The following is a 20,688-nucleotide window of genomic DNA, read 5'->3' on the forward strand; positions in this document are numbered from 1 at the left end:
AAAAGAGTATTTACATTCATTGATTTATCATACTGATAATAAATAGGCTGTTTCCAGCTTGAAAAAAGATTACAAACTATTATGCATTGACAGGTTTTATATGGACCAATGACTTGTTCCGTTTCCCGATCAATGCTTATCTTATGATTTAAATACATTTCGTCAAATGCAAGCATTATTAATTTTTCAATATCAGATATGTGTTTTCTCCTAGCTCTCATCACATTAAGAACAACGGAAAGAACACTAAGCTCGATATGAACTTTGTTAGCCTACTTTCGAAGTGTTGACAATCCAGGAAGGGATATTTTCATGACATTTTTTACGTAACGGTATCCCTTTAAGCTCGGACATCACAACGATATCTTCAGAAGATCATTTGATTTTATTCATTGATGGATTTAACAGAAGTCGGATCTGTCCTGGAATCAAAAATTTTCCTAACAACTCATGCATTCTGCTTTCAAAGCGTTGATTTCCTGTCTTTACTTTCTGCTCAAGTTCATATAATTTAGCTTTCATTATAGCGTACTGGAATAGAATATCTTCTCTAAAAATATAAAATAATAATTTGTAAATATATAATTTGTAAATATTAATTGAATCGCTGTGAGTGGCTATGCCCAATAATGACGTGGTCAATCGGGATCCATTCGATAAAACTTACATTTTAAGAAATGACAATGCTCCATTGTCTGTGACCGACAAAGCATTACTGGATATTGATGAAGGAACTGGAAATGTCTCAACACTCATCGAAACATCGGCGAATACTGGCGAAGAAATTACTTCTAATTCTTCAGCAGTTGTCAACAAAGCATTGCTCGACATCTGTGGAGACATTTCTCCATGGGATCCTATGGGTGCCTATGATCGATACTGGTGAAGACATTGCTGCATAAAAGGCTTCTGCAATTGATGAAGCATTATCATATAATGGAGGATGTACTCTATCGAACGCATTCTCAATTACAGAAATATTAGATGCTAGCAGAAGAAAATGCAACGTAGTAACAGCACTCGAGTGCAACTTTTTTCCTCTAGGAAAACTATAATGAAGTATATTTGTTGTTGCAAAGGCTTCAAGGAGCACGCATCATCAAAATGTTTAGAACATATAACTAACTAGCTTGACAAATAAAAAAGTTAAATTAATTAAAATTATTAAAAATGACAGTACAATTTGCATAACATCAGTATATATTATAATTAGCTGACAATAATCTCTTATAGCAATGCTCGCAAAGATTTGCAAATTTCCGACTGATTCTGACGCGCTATCCCGCTCGAGGTTCGGCGGCCGAGCCGCCGGGCACTTATGTGACGCTCTGGCTCAGGAGCGTCTCTATAACTTAAACATGCGAAGATCGTACTTTACGTTATTAGAGAATATTTTTCTTGCAAAATACTTTTTATGTTCTTAAAAAAATTAACTACTAAAACAAAAAAATTTTCTAAAACATTTATAAATTTTCTAAAACATTTTGTCATAATAATTCTTACTTAGCAAAAACCATTTAATAATTGTTAAAAATTTACATAGAGAAGTTTCTATAATAGACTTGCGAAGATTGAAGTCAGCAAATATGTGAATCTGGAAATTTTGTGTTTTTCATATAAAGTTTTAAGCACGAGGATTCTATATCGCAATAACTATTTTTTTCTATTTTATTTTTTTTTAAGCGAATATAATTTTATCATTTTAATTAAAATTATATTCACTTACAGAAGAAGATAGTTATTGCGATATAGAATTCTCATTATTTGAAATTTTATAAAACTTCGTATAAAAAACACGGAATTTCCAGATTCACATATTTCCTGACTTCAATCTTTGCAAGTTTGTTATAGAAACTTCTCAATGTAAATTTATAACAATTATTGAATGGTTTCTGGTAGGCAAGAGTTATTATGATAAAATGTATTAATTATTCTGGAAACTTCTCGATGTAAATTTATATAACAATTATTGAATAGTTTCTGATAGGCAAGAATTATTATGACAAAATGTTTTAGAAAATTTAGTATTTGATTTTTTTAAGGAAATAAAAATTATTTTGCAAGGAAAATTTTCTTTATAATGTTTATATTCTTTATATTCTTTAATAACGTAAGGTACGACGTCCGCACGTTTAAGATACAGAGACACTATTGAGCCAGAGCGTCACATGAGCGCCCAGCGGCTCGGCCGTCGAGTCTTGAGGTAGTGGGGATAGAGCGCCGGAATCGACCCGAAATGTAAATCTTTGCGAGTACTGACCTAGCACACCAAATAAATTAATAAATTATGATAATAATAAATTCGAAAATTTAATTAATTTAGATGAAGAATTATCTCAAAATATTACTTTAACAAATAATGAAGTAGTAAAATGAAAATTAATATTTTATAATATATTATTATGAATAAAAAGAAAAGTCAAATGGATTGGATTGAAAAATCTCAAACTTCAAAAAAAGGATATACAAACATTAATATAATTCAATTACAAAATGTTACAGAAATACATTATATAGGAGAAATGAATATATGTTGCGAACATTGTGATGCTAAACATTTTAACTCTGAAAAAGTGGCTGATAAAGGAAATTCATAATAATTGTTGCAATCATAGATCTGTTAAGTTAGATCTTTTACTTCAAACTCCGTATGAACTTTATAAATTATCTACTGGAAATCATCCCAAATCATTTTTATGATTATATTCGTATAATCTTATAACAATATATTTTCATTTGATGCAAAAATATCAAATTTTGGTACACAAAGATGTGTAACCTTATTATTTCAAATTCAAGGACAAATTTATTATTAAATTTATTATTAAATTAATACTGCGCTATATTCCATATCTAATGAAATTTAACATCTAAGCTATGGACAACTCTTTATCGTAGAGCATAATGAAGCAACAAAATGTAGATTACATCGAAATTCGAATCTTGATAAAGAAATTTTACATTTAATAGATAATTTAATGCGCACGAATAATATTTTTGCACAATCCTGTCGAATGATGCATGAAGAAATTTAAATGGGACAATTAATTAAAAATTACAATATACGTGATTTACAATTAGGATTTTTAACGGTATTGATCGCGGTCGATACAATATACAAAAAGTAAATGAAATAGCAGCCATGGTAGAAGTACAAGAGTATGCTCATAATTTTTCTAAAACTGATCTTATGCTGTGCATATTCTTGATTATGTCACATTCGTCACATTCGAGTACACGATTGGTTCTAAATGGCAAGACCGATTGCTTACGCGAGCCAAATATTAAATAAAGCCGAACAAAATTATAATAATACAGAGGAAGAATTTACTAGTCTGGGCTATCAAATATTTTCGCCCATATCTGTACGACCGTAGTTTACTATCGTAACTGATCACAGATCATTAGTCTGGCTTTTTAATGTAAATGATCTAGGCTCGAGATTAATGCGCCGGAGATTGAAATTAAAAGAGTATGATTAAAAGATATAATGCTGGTAGGGGTAATACTAACGCAAATGCTCTGAATCGAAATCCAATTCGGAACGACGAACACGTACACAACGCAAAAGAAAGGGAAGACATCACCAAAGAAGATAAGGAGGGTACCACAAAGGAATATACGGAAGAAAAGAAACAGTATATACCTTATGAATATCATGATACATTATGAATATCATGCATCTGCAGAGAGGCATCAAGGGATATCACGATAAAAAGAATAAGATTGCTACATGACTGACTGCAGATTGCGTGCAACCCGCAATCAGTAACTGCGACGACAGTTATCGCATGTAGAAAGTGCAAAGAACAGATTGTAAACAGATTGTAACCGTAATTTGCACACATTTTCACTTAACTGTCTTAGCTCTAGTAAGGTTAAGAGAGCACTGAATAAAATAATTAAGAAGCAAAGTAAACAGTACAGTGTGGTAAGGATTCATCGAAGAATAATATGAATCCTTATCTTACAGGATACTGCTCGTGTGGAGTTACACGGATGGAACGTCACCTGAATCCACACCAACATATCGCTGGGAATCGTTCCATCATACGCTCGGCATATATTTTAAAGGATTCGCGTTGATGAATCAGGCGGAATCAGAATAGAAACTCATAATTAAATTAGATTATTACTGCTCTTAGGACTCGATTTGAGTAGCTTTAAGAGTATTTAAAAAATACGTAAAAACGATGTGAAAAGATCATCGCACCGGAAACACACAACACATATACGCGAATATGATACGGATATTAGAAAAGGAAAATATCCAACTTACTGCATCGCTAGAACAATTAAGTACAATTCCAATACAAACAAAAGAGAGTTAATTCAAAATGTCTAAAATAAAAGTGGTTATAATTTTAAAAATTAAAAAAACAAAGAACATGAAAAACCACAGCACAGGTTGTCGGTTGTGATGATTAAAACTTTATTCAATAATGAATTATTCAAGCGTTAATCAATACCCATATCAATAAATAAGCGATTAAACGTTTCGGCCACAATCTGGCCATCTTCAGTAATTAAACATTCTCTCAAAACGCAAAAATTTTTTACATTCAGTCGAAATAAGTACATCGGTCGTATGTTAAAATAGATTAAAAGTGTTCTTATTAGTGTGACGATGATCGTGCGGCAGTATTACAACATCAGCTTATATGACAGGATAAAGTAGAACAAGAATTTCCAGATTCTAATCAGAATAAATTTTATAATTACGTTAATCTCTTATACTCGAAAAATAAAGAGCAAATGCGTTATCTGTTTTACAGTCAAAAAACGAAGCGGTAGATCTCAGACATTACTTTCGCACAATTAAATTTTAGTCGTGACATTGTGTGTTGTTACTGGTCTTATCATTTTACCACTATTTATATACCAAGTGAAACTTTCGAAAGTACCAGAACAATCCTTGAAGAAAAAAGGAGAACTTACATAAGCAAAGGAAGATAAATATCGGGTAAACCTTCCGTGTCACTTTGCTTATTGATACCTCTTGTTTGTTTCTTTATATGAATCATTTCTGAAATTCTTCTTTTTATCAGAGATCGCTCTGTGTCTAAAATTTTTATATTCTCCCAATCCAGATTATGCATCTCACTAAGACGATGATGCGAAACTACGGAGATCTCAGAGGACGGTTTCTTTATGTCGGCTTTATGTTCCTTTATCCGCGTTTTTAATTTCCGTTTCGTTTGGCCCACATATGATGATTCACAGTTTTTACAATTTATTTTATAAACTAAACCTTTTTTCATGCTTTGAAAGAGAATCTTTTCCTGTCTTAATAAACTTGTTCATTGTGTTCATGGGTTTATAGGCTATATTAAACCCATGAATGTGTGAAAGTTTTTTGAACTTTTCAGATACCCCTCCAAAATACGGTATCGTAAAAAATTTTTTTGAATTAGAGTTCAAATTATTGTCCACATGGTTCTCTTTCAAGTTAATTCTATTTGCTAAAGTTTTAATTCTATTGTTTATGGTGGAAAAAACGAATTTCAACGGATAGCCATTACCCAAAAATACATTAATTAATTCAATAATGTTTTTTTTCATGGAATTTCGGATGAGACAAAAATATAATTCTATCAAGTTGACCGATGATAACACCTCTTTTATGTATTAATGGATGATTTGAGAAAAAGTTTAAATATCTACCCGAATTCGAAGATTTTTTATAAATGTCAAAGATAATCCTTCCTTCTTGTTCCATTAATTTAACGTCTAAGAAATTTGTACCGTTTTCATCACCATAATCCATAGTAAACTTTAGTCTTTCGTGATATGTATTAAACAATTCCAGCAATTCATCAATGCTCTCTTTATGCACGGCTAATAAAATGTCGTCTACATAACGAAAATAAAAAGATAAAACGATATTATTCTTGGTAATAATTTCTTCTTCTAAATCCTGTAAAACCATGTTAGCAAGTATCGGAGACAAAGGAGAACCCATTGGCAAGCCGAAAATCTGTTTAAATATTTTATTGTCAAACGCGAAAAAAGTGGAGTCAATTATGGTCGTGATCGCTTTGATGAATTCGTGCAATGGAATTGAAGTTACATTAACAATATCACTCCACCTACGTTCAATACTTCTTATGACTTTCAGTTGGAATATTCATTGAACGATTCCGTGTACATGGAGACAACATCAAAGGATACAATGCTAAAATCCATATCCATAGCTTTGCCATTAAGTTTATATACTAAGTCTAAGCTGTTTTTTATGTAACCAAAATTATTCACAATATTCTTCTCCAGTATGTTTTTTAGAAAACTCGCTAAAGGATAAAAGGCGCTGTTTATGCAACTAACGATTATTCTTAGAGGGTGACCTTCCTTATGAATTTTCGGCAGTCCATATATCCTGGGAAGTTCGCCGTCAGAAACATACAATTTTTTATATACGTTTGAATCAATGTAACATTTGCTTTTCCAGTATTTCAATAATTTACCGATATCTGCAGTAATTTTATTCGTAGGATCTTTTTTGATTGAAATGTATGTGGAGTGATCATTGAGAATGTTATACATTTTTTCTTTGTAACGCTCACGGTTCAAAATTACGGTGGTATTGCCTTTGTCTTTTTGAATTAATTAATGTATTTTTGGGTAATGGCTATCCGTTGAAATTCGTTTTTTCCATCATAAACAATAGAATTAAAACTTTAGCAAATAGAATTAACTTGAAAGAGAACCATGTGGACAATAATTTGAACTCTAATTCAAAAAAATTTTTTACGATACCGTATTTTGGAGGGGTATCTGAAAAGTTCAAAAAACTTTCACACATTCATGGGTTTAATATAGCCTATAAACCCATGAACACAATGAACAAGTTTATTAAGACAGGAAAAGATTCTCTTTCAAAGCATGAAAAAAGCGGTTTAGTTTATAAAATAAATTGTAAAAACTGTGAATCATCATATGTGGGCCAAACGAAACGGAAATTAAAAACGCGGATAAAGGAACATAAAGCCGACATAAAGAAACCGTCCTCTGAGATCTCCGTAGTTTCGCATCATCGTCTTAGTGAGATGCATAATCTGGATTGGGAGAATATAAAAATTTTAGACACAGAGCGATCTCTGATAAAAAGAAGAATTTCAGAAATGATTCATATAAAGAAACAAACAAGAGGTATCAATAAGCAAAGTGACACGGAAAGTTTACCCGATGTTTATCTTCCTTTGCTTATGTAAGTTCTCCTTTTTTCTTCAAGGATTGTTCTGGTACTTTCGAAAGTTTCACTTGGTATATAAATAGTGGTAAAATGATAAGACCAGTAACAACACACAATGTCACGACTAAAATTTAATTGTGCGAAAGTAATGTCTGAGATCTACCGCTTCGTTTTTTGACTGTAAAACAGGTAACGCATTTGCTCTTTATTTTTCGAGTATAAGAGATTAACGTAATTATAAAATTTATTCTGATTAGAATCTGGAAATTCTTGTTCTACTTTATCCTGTCATATAAGCTGGTGTGTAATACTGCCGCACGATCATCGTCACACTAATAAGAACACTTTTAATCTATTTTAACATACGACCGATGTACTTATTTCGACTGAATGTAAAAAATTTTTGCGTTTTGAGAGGATGTTTAATTACTGAAGATGGCCAGATTGTGGCCGAAACGTTTAATCGCTTATTTATTGATATGGGTATTGATTAACGCTTGAATAATTCATTATTGAATAAAGTTTTAATCATCACAACCGACAACCTGTGCTGTGGTTTTTCATGTTCTTTGTTTTTTTAATTTTTAAAAGAGAGTTAATAAATATCATAAGCGCGATACAGCGAAACGCTGTTCGGTACAATGAATGCTGACGATGCATAGCGAATAAATGAGCAATTACAGATACTTATTTCAAGATAACCAGCAGGTATTACAATATGCAGCGAAGCATATATCAATTAAAAATATTAAATGCGACTATTGGACACATCAGTAGTTTCGAAAGGGCAACGGCCTATATTGAAAATTTATTATTATTGTTTAATGTTACGAGGAAAATGCAATTAGACATGTATACGCAACGAGAAAATTTAGATGAACATCTACAAATTCTTACTGTCATCATGACAAATTTGACAGTGGACGTAGGGAAAACGTTAGATTATTTAGCTCGAAGGAAGGATCAATACCCATTTGTTCTTACTATCGTTAAAACAGATAATAACAGATTTGCGGGAAGCTGCGTCGAAAGTTAACGAAAGATTTGCATTTTCCATTTCAAATAAAGGTAGAAAATTGGAATATTATCCAAAAATATTCCAATTAATGAATTCTATTTTAATTCTTATATACTACGGTCAAGTTTCCAATAATTGCACATACGAAATAATACATGCGATACCTCTACCTTCTTACCTATACTCAAATGTATTTACTTTCGTGAAGATTAATTATCATCCATTAATAGCAGTAGGATATATATATTAGGTGTTGGAATTAATTCGTAGCGTTTTACAAGTGATGGGAAGTACTTTCATTAATGTATTTTTTAATGCTCATGTGAAATAAATAACATTCTTTCATTAAAAACGCTACGAATTAATTCCAACACCTAATATATATAGGAATTATAATTCACTATGTGTTAATGCGTATACGTATACGATGTGCGCGCGCGCGCGCGCGTGTGTGTGTGTGTGAGGGAGTTACCTCACACACAGAGGGAAGGAGAGGGGGAAATACCTCATAGATATTAGAAAGGGAGAAGCGCGTCACCGAGGGAGGGCGGGGTCCATGTTAGAGGAGGGAAGGGTTTTTCTTCTCGCTCTCACCAGTTGCATTCTCTCTTTAACTTATTGTCCTCTCTCTCCTGTCCATTGTAGGACAGTTCTCTCTCTTCCACCCGTTGCAGTCCTACTTATTATTTGCGATTTCTCTTCCTCCCGTTGTGCTCTCTCCCACGTTGTCTTTTCTTCTTGTATGTAATTTAATTAAATAGACATGGTATTTAAGATTTTGAATGATACAACTTAGAAACTAATTATGATAATATTTTTATGAATTTTTAATAATATAACCTAGTAACACTAATTATAATAATATTTTTTTTTTATCAATGTAATACAAATGACTAAGCGCGCCTTCTTATTGACTAATTCAATACTACTACGAAGATATGAAGAATAAGTGGCGAAAATATTAAGGATAAAATAATTTTAGAAGAAAAGAATATATATTTTAACATACAATTTATTTATCATGTAATGCACTATGTACAATATAATCTAAACCATAGATTATTAATTCACAATAGAATTTTTATCATAAATTTTGTACAAAGTGTTTACAGCATCGCTTTTATTAGTAATACAATTTTGTCTTAAAAATGACATAAAATATTCGAATTTCTTACTAACATTATGAGTATATTAACTCAGTTAATAGAATACATTGCTCAAGTTTAAATAAAAAAAGCACATTGTTGATTTCATGTGCCATTTAATGTTAATTTCACATTATTTATATATATTTTAACAAGTTCCACATTTAGATCTTGAATCGATGATGATGATGGGACCGTTGATTGCATTAATCGCTTGATATCTGCACGCCTCTCAATGAACGTCTTCCACGTAGCATGAGATATAGATCATACAACGATCTCAATGTCCAGAAATTTGTACGCTGTCGATGTCAATGCACATTTCCTCATCAAGATACGAAGCATGTAGCGAGGTTTCGAAGATGTACATATTAAATGATGTTTGAGAAAATGCGCTTTGAAAAAAAAGAAAACATGTAAATAGATCTTACAAAAATACATAACGTATAAGTATTTATAATACGTATAAGTAATATATTTAGTATAAATAAAATATTTTATAAAATTAAATGAATTACTGTTTCTTGCACGTCTCATCCTATTGTATTGAAATGTAATAGTTCGTGGCTTGAGATATTTTGTTTTCTTGGAGAACTTATAATTAACAATAGCTGTCTGAACTCTGTTGAAGTTTTCTGAACGACTGATGTGGTAACATTACCCGGAGCTCTTCTTTTAAACAGTATTCCCTTCCACATTTTTTTTACACATGCTAAAATGGAGGGGATTTTTTTTGTATACATTATACTTTGAAGAACAGTTGCGACGTGGTCGAAGGATACCAAATTGACACACATCATAAGAATGCACACTAACGATATCGAATCTCTTTTATCTAAGGGATCGGCACCAACGACAATAATATCTATCTACTCCTATTTTTTTTTCCAAAAATGAATTTCGGGAAAAGAAATCAAAACATATTTAAAAAGAAATCTTATATTTTATTTTTTAAACTTGATACATTTTTTCAGACATTTTTTGACCAGTATATTTTAAATACATTTTGTAACGCACAATTCTTAACATGTTTTTTCACATCGTCCAGTATTAGTAATATCTAGATTATGTAAAAAATTTATATCTTCGTAATCAGCATCCAGGATTTCAATGGTCAAGACGTCGCTATTGAATATATCAGCCAGCTATTTACGTTTTTTAAATCCTTTAACGTATACGAGAGCCTTATTGTCATCATTCTCTTCCATACCAATTATAGCCATTATAATCAGGCGTTTCACCATGCTGTACGGAATCATTCTGTCTTCCTATTGCAATTCATGGTGACAAACACTCAGCCAGGAAGCGCAGTTCATTTCGGATTTTGTCAAGAAATTCCATGCCATGGGACATGCAAAAATGTTATGAGACAATGGCTCCGTTTCTCAACACCGTCACTTCACCATAAATTTCCTTCCAACGATAAATCTTTGTATAAACAATCAAATTAGGCATGCATTAAAAAAGCGTGTTTTCCTTATGTCATTGTGTTTAACGATATTTCAAAGAGATTTTAAATCGATTCCAGTTCGAACATAAAAAACACAGTTGACGGCTACATGTACGGATATATATCAAGTTATGACAATATTGCATTATATACAATACGTATTATAATACTTGTAGTTCTACAATCAGAAAAAGTTTAATTTCTTGAATAATTTATATTAGAAAAGAGCAATTGCGGGGATCAAATAAACAAAATGACACAGAATCATTGCCGTATTTTATAATTTGTAACATCATAATTTGTCTACATTTGCATTGAGAGTGACTCGCTTAAAGTCCAGACGTTTGTAATAAATTGCACAATTGATATTAGTATGTCAATTATTTAACTGACTGTTGAACTGTAAAGTTAAAAAATACACCAACGGTTATGTCGGTCTGACAGACCACTGTCATATTTCTACTACTTTTGTAAATTCTTAAAGAATGAGAAGAACATTATGTGTAGTATGTACATACGCGCACGCACATTCATTCGTATATACGTACATACGTACACACTTACATGCATACATATGTACATACTTTCATACATACGTTTATGCGTACATGCATACATACATACGTATATACGTTCATACATAATACATACATACATACGTACATATATCCATACATACGTTCATTTGTACATATCTCATACGCATTGGATTAGATTCCGCGTACCATTGTAGATGGTGTTCAACGAATAGAACCATGTCAACGTCGACATGTCCGAAGTTGATAAGAGTATGATTGAACATCGCGTCGCGCGCACTTAAAACCTGTATGTATGTATGTATGAATGTACGTAAACATATGTATGTATGTATGTACATACATGTTCATATATAATATAATATGTAACCACATTGATCGAACGACTGCATGTATTTTTTGTTGGTCCTTGCGTACCTGTTGGAGCACTGGCGCAGACTGTCGCCACGTATACCGTGTTCAACGAATAGAACCATGTTAACGTCGACAAGATGTCCGAAGTTGTAATGCAGATTACAAACAATATTATTTTTTTATTTTAATATAATTTTAGAGTATTCATGATGAGTTGTTCATATCTTGTTTTTCTTCGAAATACTGCACCTGACTAAATAATTTTTTTATCCTTTCTTTCTTTTTAAATATATAACTTCATAAATATTTTTTAAAGATTTTAAAATATATATATAATAAAAATCTTCATAATTTTTGTATATTTGTAAAAATTATGGAAATTAACTCACATACAAACAACCATCATGCACAGTAAAAGAAAATTGTATATGTATTAAGAGTTAAACGTATAATTTAGAGATATCTTATTAAAAGTAATACATTTATTTAAGTATAAAAATTATAAAAAATGCAATATATATTATGTGATATGACAGCATCTATTTCATTCATGAAAATAACGCACAATGTTTACTAGGGCATATATTTTCTGAGCTCTATTCCTCTAATGAAAGATAAAATTTTCACATCATTTTTATTGTTACGTCCAAACCCTTGAAAATTTGGTCAAGGAGACAATGAGGGAGAATGGAGAGGGTATGGAAGGACGATCAGACTCAATCTCACAGGTATACGCGCGGAAGCGAATATCTGTGAGTCGTATGCACCTTTTAAGTCCCGGAATGTGGATCAACGTCCGAAGGGACGCTATGACATCTGTTCCGCTGGACAGTGCGAACGTCGATCCTACTTTTTCGGTCAAGGAACTTAATCCCTTTGACCCGGGACTGGACCTCGTGCGATTTCAGGTATTCGAGGGAAGTGAATGCGAGGGGTGATTTTAATAAAAAACAGAGGAATACCTTAAGTTACATTTATAAAATAATAAACATATAAATAAACATAATAAACATATAAACATATAAATTAATAAAATAATAAACAAAGGGTTTTGTACATTATTATTAACTTCTCTTTACATAAAAAATATATACTATCTATAACGTGTGAATGCGCATAAATGTGTATGTGTGTGTGTGTGTGTGTGTGTGTGTGTGTGTGTGTGCGCGTGTACAATGAATGTGTTTTTCCATGGGAAAACGTGGGGGTGGACTGTAAATAATTATGACTTACTTAGTAGCTGTCCCCAAGATATCGGGTAGGTTCTAGGCGAGTGGCCAAGGAGATTCGTCGTCAGCGAAGAGCGTCTGAAGGGCAGTCGCCGTGGCTTCAGTTGCGATTTGATTACAAGTTCACACTCGGACGGAATCGCAACTGGCGTGATTAGCGCGGGTTATAATGATTTTCGAACTGCATATAATATTCTATTAGTGTTAAGAAAAAAAAAGAACGAAAATGTAACAATTCGTTATATTTTGAGTAACGATAACTATAACGAGTTACTTTTGCATATCAATAACGAGTAACGAAAATGAGTCATTTTTTAGGAAAAAGAACGGTAACGGTAACGGATTTATTTTTATGAGGTAACGTTGCCAACCCTGCTTATTTTTCTCAGTGCAATAACTTTTTATTTAATTCAATTATAAAATGTACAATTTGTTATATATTTTGTATAAATTACATTATAGTTACTTATTTAATTTTTGTTTATCTTTATAAGAAGTTAAATTGGTCGCGTTCAAGTTCAATGAATCAGTTAATCTGCTTGTCGCGCGATTGAACATGATTGATTGGACCTATCAATAGGATTAATCACGTTTAGTAAGCAAGCGCCCGGTCCGACTCTCAGTCCAAACACGGCCGTTATCTGCATTATAACAAAACACTATTGGTAACAACGTTGTAACTGATGTCGCAGCAGGAAGTGCTTCTTATTAAGTTTTGGTCCTTCTGAAGTGTATTAAAACAGTAATTAATAGTAAGTTTGTTTATGCATATACTTTTATATGGATTTATAAGAAAATGATAATACTTTCATAGTGGATAATAACTTTTATCGTTATAACAAGATGTGAATCGAATATGTTCCACACTTATGAAATTAGATAAATAATATAGAAAGCATATAAATAATATAGAAATATAAATAAATTTAATTTAATTCGCGAGTTTACTACAGTAGTTTAATTGTGTTTATATAGTTCGGAAAAATTTTGGCACGCAGTTCGTAAGACTTTAAAGATGGTATATATGCAAGTACATATATAGTACATTTAATAATTCAAGATTGAATTATTTAGCATTAAAAATCTAACTTCGACTGTTAAAGGCAGTTATTCGTTAAATATTGGTTGTGTTCTTACATAAGCGGTCTAAAATAGAGATAGAAATATAGAATTTTATACTGAATACATAGATAACAGAGAAAACACAGATGAAATGTTATTAAGAAATTTTGAAAAGAAGGATTCATATATAATATCTACTATTATTGAACAATCCATTAAATACATCTGATAATTTCGAAAATCATTTGGCTGATCATAACGAACTTGAAAATGAACTAACTGACCACTAACTGATCACTAAAAATGGTAAATATTAGTAAATAAATATTGGGAGTACAAATTAGTTCGGTCCGTTTTTTTGTGTTCAAAAATGCATTTATTTCAAAACAAAATGAATGAACAGATTAATTAAAGTATTGTCCATCGCAGGCTACTACTTTTTCCCATCTCTCAGGCAATTTCGAATTCCATCTCGAAAAAATGACTCGTCTTTGGAGGCGATCCAATTTTGGAGCCAATTTTCGATTTCTGCGAAAGAAGTGAACCGGTGACTTGCCAAATCGTGCTGCATCCTTCGGAACAACCAGTAATCAGAAGGAGTAATGTCCGGAAAATACGGCGAGTGCAGTAAAACATCCCATTTGAGCGTTTCCAAATATTTTTTTACGACTTTTGCGACATGAGGCCGAGCGTTGTCATGAAGAAAAATAACTTTATCATGTCTTTGCTCGTATTCCGGCCGTTTTTCTCGCAATGCACGGCTCAAACGAATCAATTGTAGCCGATACCGATCGCCCATAATGGAATCGCCAGATTTCAGCAGCTTCATAGTAAATAACACCCTTTTAGTCCCACCAGATACAGAGCATGATCTTCGAACCATGAATGTTCGGCTTTGGTATTGATATTGAGGTCGATGGCAATGATTGACCGGGCTTAGCGTAGTATTTTTTCTTCTTGGAGTTGTCGTAGAATATCCACTTCTCATCTCCAGTCACAATCCGATGCAAAAAACCTTTTCTTTGTTGTCTTTGAATCAGCTATTCGCAAGTGAAAAATCGCTTTTCAATGTCTCTCGGTTTCAGTTCATAAGGCACCCAATTTCCTTGTTTTTGAATTATTCCCATGGCTCTCAATCGTGCAGAAACAGCTTGTTGAGTTACTCCCAATGATTCTGCAAGCTCCTCTTGCATTTGACTCTGATTTTCTTCGAGTAATGCCTCTAATTCTTTGTCTTTGAATTTTTTTGGCTCCAGAGCGAGACTTGTCTTCAACGCTGAAATCTCCATCCTTGAAATGTCGAAACCATTCCGTACATGATTTATCAGTTGGAGCAGTGTCACCATAAATTTCGACAAGCATTCGATGGGCTTCAGCTGCACTTTTCTTCCAATTAAAGCAGAAAATTAGAACCTCCCGCAAATGCTTGGTTAACAGAAAATTCGACATTTCAAATACAGTAAAAATGAAGGTTTTTGTATGAAACTCAAAGCGATATAAACTGAATATTATTAGCAGATGTCTAACCTCTCTGAAAACGCCAAAATCAGCTGTCACTATAAACCATTCACAACAGCCGGAGCCATCTTTTGGAAAACGGACCGAACTAATTTGTACTCCTAATAGTAAATAAATAGTGAATATAAAATAATAAATATTTCATAACTTTGAGTCTAGAATCGATTAAACAACACTTTGATGAATGTAATCGTAAATTTAAATATTGATTATTAACAAAGTTATTGTATAAAATATAAATAGAAGACTCTCAATAATACTACCTTCTCCTGTATTATTGAAATTGATATTATTATTACTGTTTCGTACTTTTTATATTCAAATTAATAAATAATTAAAATATAATATTATTTCTCTATATTATTAATATTTACTTTCAAGAATAAAACTTTTATTAAGAGTTATTTTAGCAAATAGACAAATTATGTTAAAAACAAAAGAGAAAATAAAAGATTTACATTGTGATACTTGACAAATTCAAAACAATAATAGTTTACACATTTTTAATCCAGTGAATGATTTTAATATTAAAGTGCCATTAAAATCAATGAATGATTTCTTAACGTTTTATTTAATTTTAAATAATGAAGATACTACAAAGAAATTTGTAAGTTTTAAATGTATTAAAAATTTATGCAACATTTCTTTTACAACAAATTTATTTTTTTCTATAATATTTAATAGTTTAGATTTTTAAATAATTGTTTGGATCGGAGTATAAATAATCTCATTAAAAATGTTCACGCAATTTTAAGAAAAATATTCACACGTTTAGCTTTGCAATTCACAGCTATAAGAAAATCTGGTGATAGGAACATTTTTAAAACAACTAATACCTACAAAAATATGAAAGGTATATAACTGCATATTTTTTAAATGTTTAATACAGAAATTGTAAAATATTTTGTTTCTCTTAAATATATTTTAGATGTTTTAATGAGCATTCATATCACAACTGAAGGTTAATAAAACTGAACTGATAAATGAAAAAAATTTTCATACTGCTTTGGGAGCAGGATTCGCCAATGCCAAAGATTGGGACGGCTATCTATCGACTATCGATTGATTTTTTATTATTGTGTATATAATTAATATTATAAATTCTTTTCTTACTATATATATATATATATATATATATATATGTGTGTGTGTGTGTGTGTGTATATATAATATATATATATATATAATAAAATCCCATAAAAAATGTAAAAACTAAAAAATGTTTTATGCTTAATATTAATATAGTAATAAATAGTAATGTATTATTTTGCTCTATTTAAAATGTTACTTTAATTAAAAGATTTGAACAAACTCTTGAAACACTTTGAATACATATTCAAAATTCTCTTGAATATATATATTGTAATTTAAAGCATAAACATTCAAATGTTTCAATATTTTGTTCAATTCTAACATAAAATACAAATCTCAAAAAATATTTTAGAATAATTTAGAAAAATGTTAGGAACATAGGACCTGTTTAGATGTCTCATTCAGGATTTGGTTAGATTTCCCACTCAGGATCTGTTTAGATTTCACATTTAGAATCTAATTTACAAAATATTACTCTTCTGATCAGAATCTTTATAAATTTCCCAACCAGAATCCATAATTTTTTTGGGAAATCCAATTAGATTCTAATTTGATCCCAAAAAATATTCTATGCGAGCCCGCATAGAAATTTTCCAAAATCTTCCCAAATACGTCTTAGATTCTGATTAGAATACCCAAATAAGTAAATCGCACCGCGATACAAATTATATTTATTTCAAATTTGGATTTTTTATTTAGAATCGAAATAGAAACAATATATAAAAAAAGGAGCGTGAAATCACAGCACTGGATGTTGTTTGTGAAATTTAATTATTCATTACATTAATAAAAAATCTTTAGACGTTTCGGCCATCATCTTCAGTAAATCACAAATATTAGTAAAACGCAGAATTTACATATATCTGACATGAATTCAGCCGTCATATACTATAAGTATGTATAAATGTGTTCTTTCATCTTGTTAAAGTGCGTCGTACAACAATATTACAGCGCCAATTATCATGTTGCAAGTTACGTAGAACAAGAATTTCCAAATTCTAATTTAAAAATTAAACTATCATTAATAACTTCTAGTCAATTTTATAAGGATTGAATCATTACCTGTTTTACAGACAAAATGATGAATCTTAAACACTTCCCTCATGTAGATGGAAATTCCTCGTGACATTGTGTATTGTTATTCGTTATATCGTATGTGTTACTGCTATTTATATATATCAAAAGTTTAGATTGTTCTAGAATTATTTATTAAGTGTGAGAGAGATCTTTCTTTAGAAAAGGCAGATAAACATCAGGCAAACCTTCAGTGTCACTTTGCTTATTAATATTACTTATTTAGCTTTTTATGTATATCATTTCAGAAATTCTTCTTTTAAATAATGATTGCTCCATATCTAAAATTCTAATATTATCCCAATCCAATTCGTGCATTTCATTCAATTGGTGGCGTGAAACCACCGACATCTCAGAGGTGGATCTTCTTATGTCAATCTTATGTTCTTTTGATTCGAATTTTTAATTTCCTGTTTGTTTGACTAACATAAGAAGAATTTAGATAACAATCTTATAAACCACTCCACAATGGTCCTCTTTACAAATGATCTTTTCCAGTTTTAATAAATTTATTCAATTACTTTAAATACAAAGTGCCACTACAATCTGAATGTTGAGATGTTGAACTAATATATATATTCATATATATGAATTAATTTCAGAAAATGATAATTGCGTGCCGATATGATTGTCGGACTTTCAACGCAATCAATCTGAAATATTAATAATCCCCCCAAATTTCCCAAATTAATCTTAAAAAACTCCCGACAGATTGTTATTTTCATTTCTTACAAATTTAGACATATGATTCGGAATAAGTCCTTCTTTCAAACACTTCTTTTAAAAAATAAATTCTCATTTTTATCTTAATATTCATCCTATACGTTCTTATGTATCTCTTTAATAGCGAACACGCGTGAAATTCAAAATTAAATTTAATAAAGTCGAAAAAATTCTTTATATTACACATGTTAATGCTCGTGTGATCAAAATAAATAATTCTAACGAACACGGTTTATAAATCAAACATATAAAAAAAGAGAGAATTATTTATTTTAAGAAATGAAAATAACAATCTATTCCGCTTTTCAGAAGAAAGAATTGATAGACTTAAACGTAAATTTATATTTAAATATCTACTGATAGAATTACAAGACGCATATAAACATCTTGAATATATAAAATGTGAAATGTTTAATATGTATAGAGAACATTCTACCATTTAACATGTGTAATTCTTTTTTTCGTAGACAAGAAATCGATTTTAATAGAATTTGGATTAAGGAACAAGAAAAGATTAACAACAAAATTAGAAACTTACGAGCTAGTCGTAGAATTAAAGAAAGAACAAAAATCAAAAACATTCGCTATAATATAATGCATTCGATGAACTTTGAGATGAATTGCGATACCTTAAACACATCATGGATGCTGCAAAAAATTTCAACCAAAGAGATTACCGCGAATGAACGACAAATTACTCACAATATTAATATTTGCCCTGAGACTTTTAATACAAATTTTGAAATTATATAATGGATATAAATGAACAATGGCTGATAAATCTTAACGAGACGGAGATTCCAGAAAAAGCCAAAGTTGTACTGCAATTAGGTCAGCAATTTAATTTACCTAACAATGTCATCAGCAAAGGAAGGAGTATGCTTGAGTTCATCAAAACTGATGACGAAACTTGTAAAACCGTAAGGAACGAAGCAATTCAAATATTAAAATTAATAGATAACTGCGACATTAAATCTGCTGAGAATGACATCATACGAGAAGGTGTAAGGAAGATAAATTCATCTCAGAGAATCCTGAAATTCTTGTTACTAGAACTGACAAAGGTAACACAACGGTAATTATGAATCGCGAAAGTTACAGAAATAAAATGTATGAGATTCTTAATGACCAGAGCACATACAGTTTAATAAATAAAGATCCCACTAATAAAATAAGGGAAATTAGCAATTTGTTAAAAAATTGGAAAAACAAGGGATACATTGACGTAAACTAAGGGATACATTGTATAAAAAATTGTATGTATCGGACGGCAAACTTCCGAGTTCTTATGGACTGTCAAAAATTCATAAGAAAGATCATCCGCTGAGATTAATAATTAGTTGCATAAATAGTGGCTTTTATCCATTAGCGACCTTCTTAAAAGATATTATAGATAATTGTAATAGAAATAATTTTAGTTATGTCAGAAACGGTTTTGATATTGTGAATAAGCTCAATGAAAGGATAATCAATAAGAATTTTAGTATTATATAGTATTATCATTTGACGTGGTTTCGATGTACGAACATTCCAACCGATTTAGTATTAAAGAGTATTGAACGTAGGTGGAGCCTGATTGAAAACAAGACTTCGATTCCTATTTATGAATTTGTAAAAGCAATTATGATTATAATTAACTTTATTATACAAATTTTTTAAATTTGACAAAACAATATTTAAACAGATTTTTGGCATGCCAATGGGCTCTCGATTGTCCCCTATATTAGCGAATATTATTCTACAAGACTAGAACAAGAAATTATTACGACCAATAATATTGTTTCGTCTTTTTATTTCTGTTATGATGATGACATTGTATTATCTGTGCATAAAGCCAAAGTTGAGAATGTTCTGGAATTGTTTAGTACATATCATGAAAGGCTAAGGTTTACAGTTAACTTTGGCGACGAAAATGGCATTAATTTTTTAGATGTTAAACTAATGAGACAAGAAGGAAGTATCATCTTCGATATTTATAAAAAACCTACTAATTCAGGGAGTTTTATTTGAATTATTATTCGAATCATTCATTAGTGCATAAAAGGGGTGTAATCATCGGGCAATTAGACAGAATACTGTTTTTATCTCATCCAAAATTTCAAGAAAAAAACACCTCTAACTTAGTTTATACTCTGTTAACGAAGCTATCCTCTTGAACTCATTTTTTCAACAATAAAAAACAGAATTAAAACTTTGGAAAATAGAACTAATTTAGATAAAAATAGTGAGTGTAATAATAATGAAAACAATTCTAATTCCAATTTAAAGAAAAAGTTTTTTATAATACCATAATAT

General features: G+C 30.8%; 1 protein-coding gene and 1 pseudogene across 2 annotated transcripts in view; one reads left to right on the forward strand and one right to left on the reverse strand.

Moving 5' to 3' along the window:
* The window catches only part of LOC105146659 (cuticle protein 16.8), a 93,681-nt gene that overhangs the window by 27,431 nt on the left and 45,562 nt on the right, over window positions 1–20,688 (forward strand). The window lies entirely within an intron of this gene.
* Window positions 273–10,599, reverse strand: LOC147908807 (uncharacterized; annotated as a pseudogene).

Source organism: Acromyrmex echinatior, chromosome 8 (assembly GCF_024713525.1).
Source record: "Acromyrmex echinatior isolate Ae372 chromosome 8, ASM2471352v2, whole genome shotgun sequence".
Taxonomy (NCBI): domain Eukaryota; kingdom Metazoa; phylum Arthropoda; class Insecta; order Hymenoptera; family Formicidae; genus Acromyrmex; species Acromyrmex echinatior.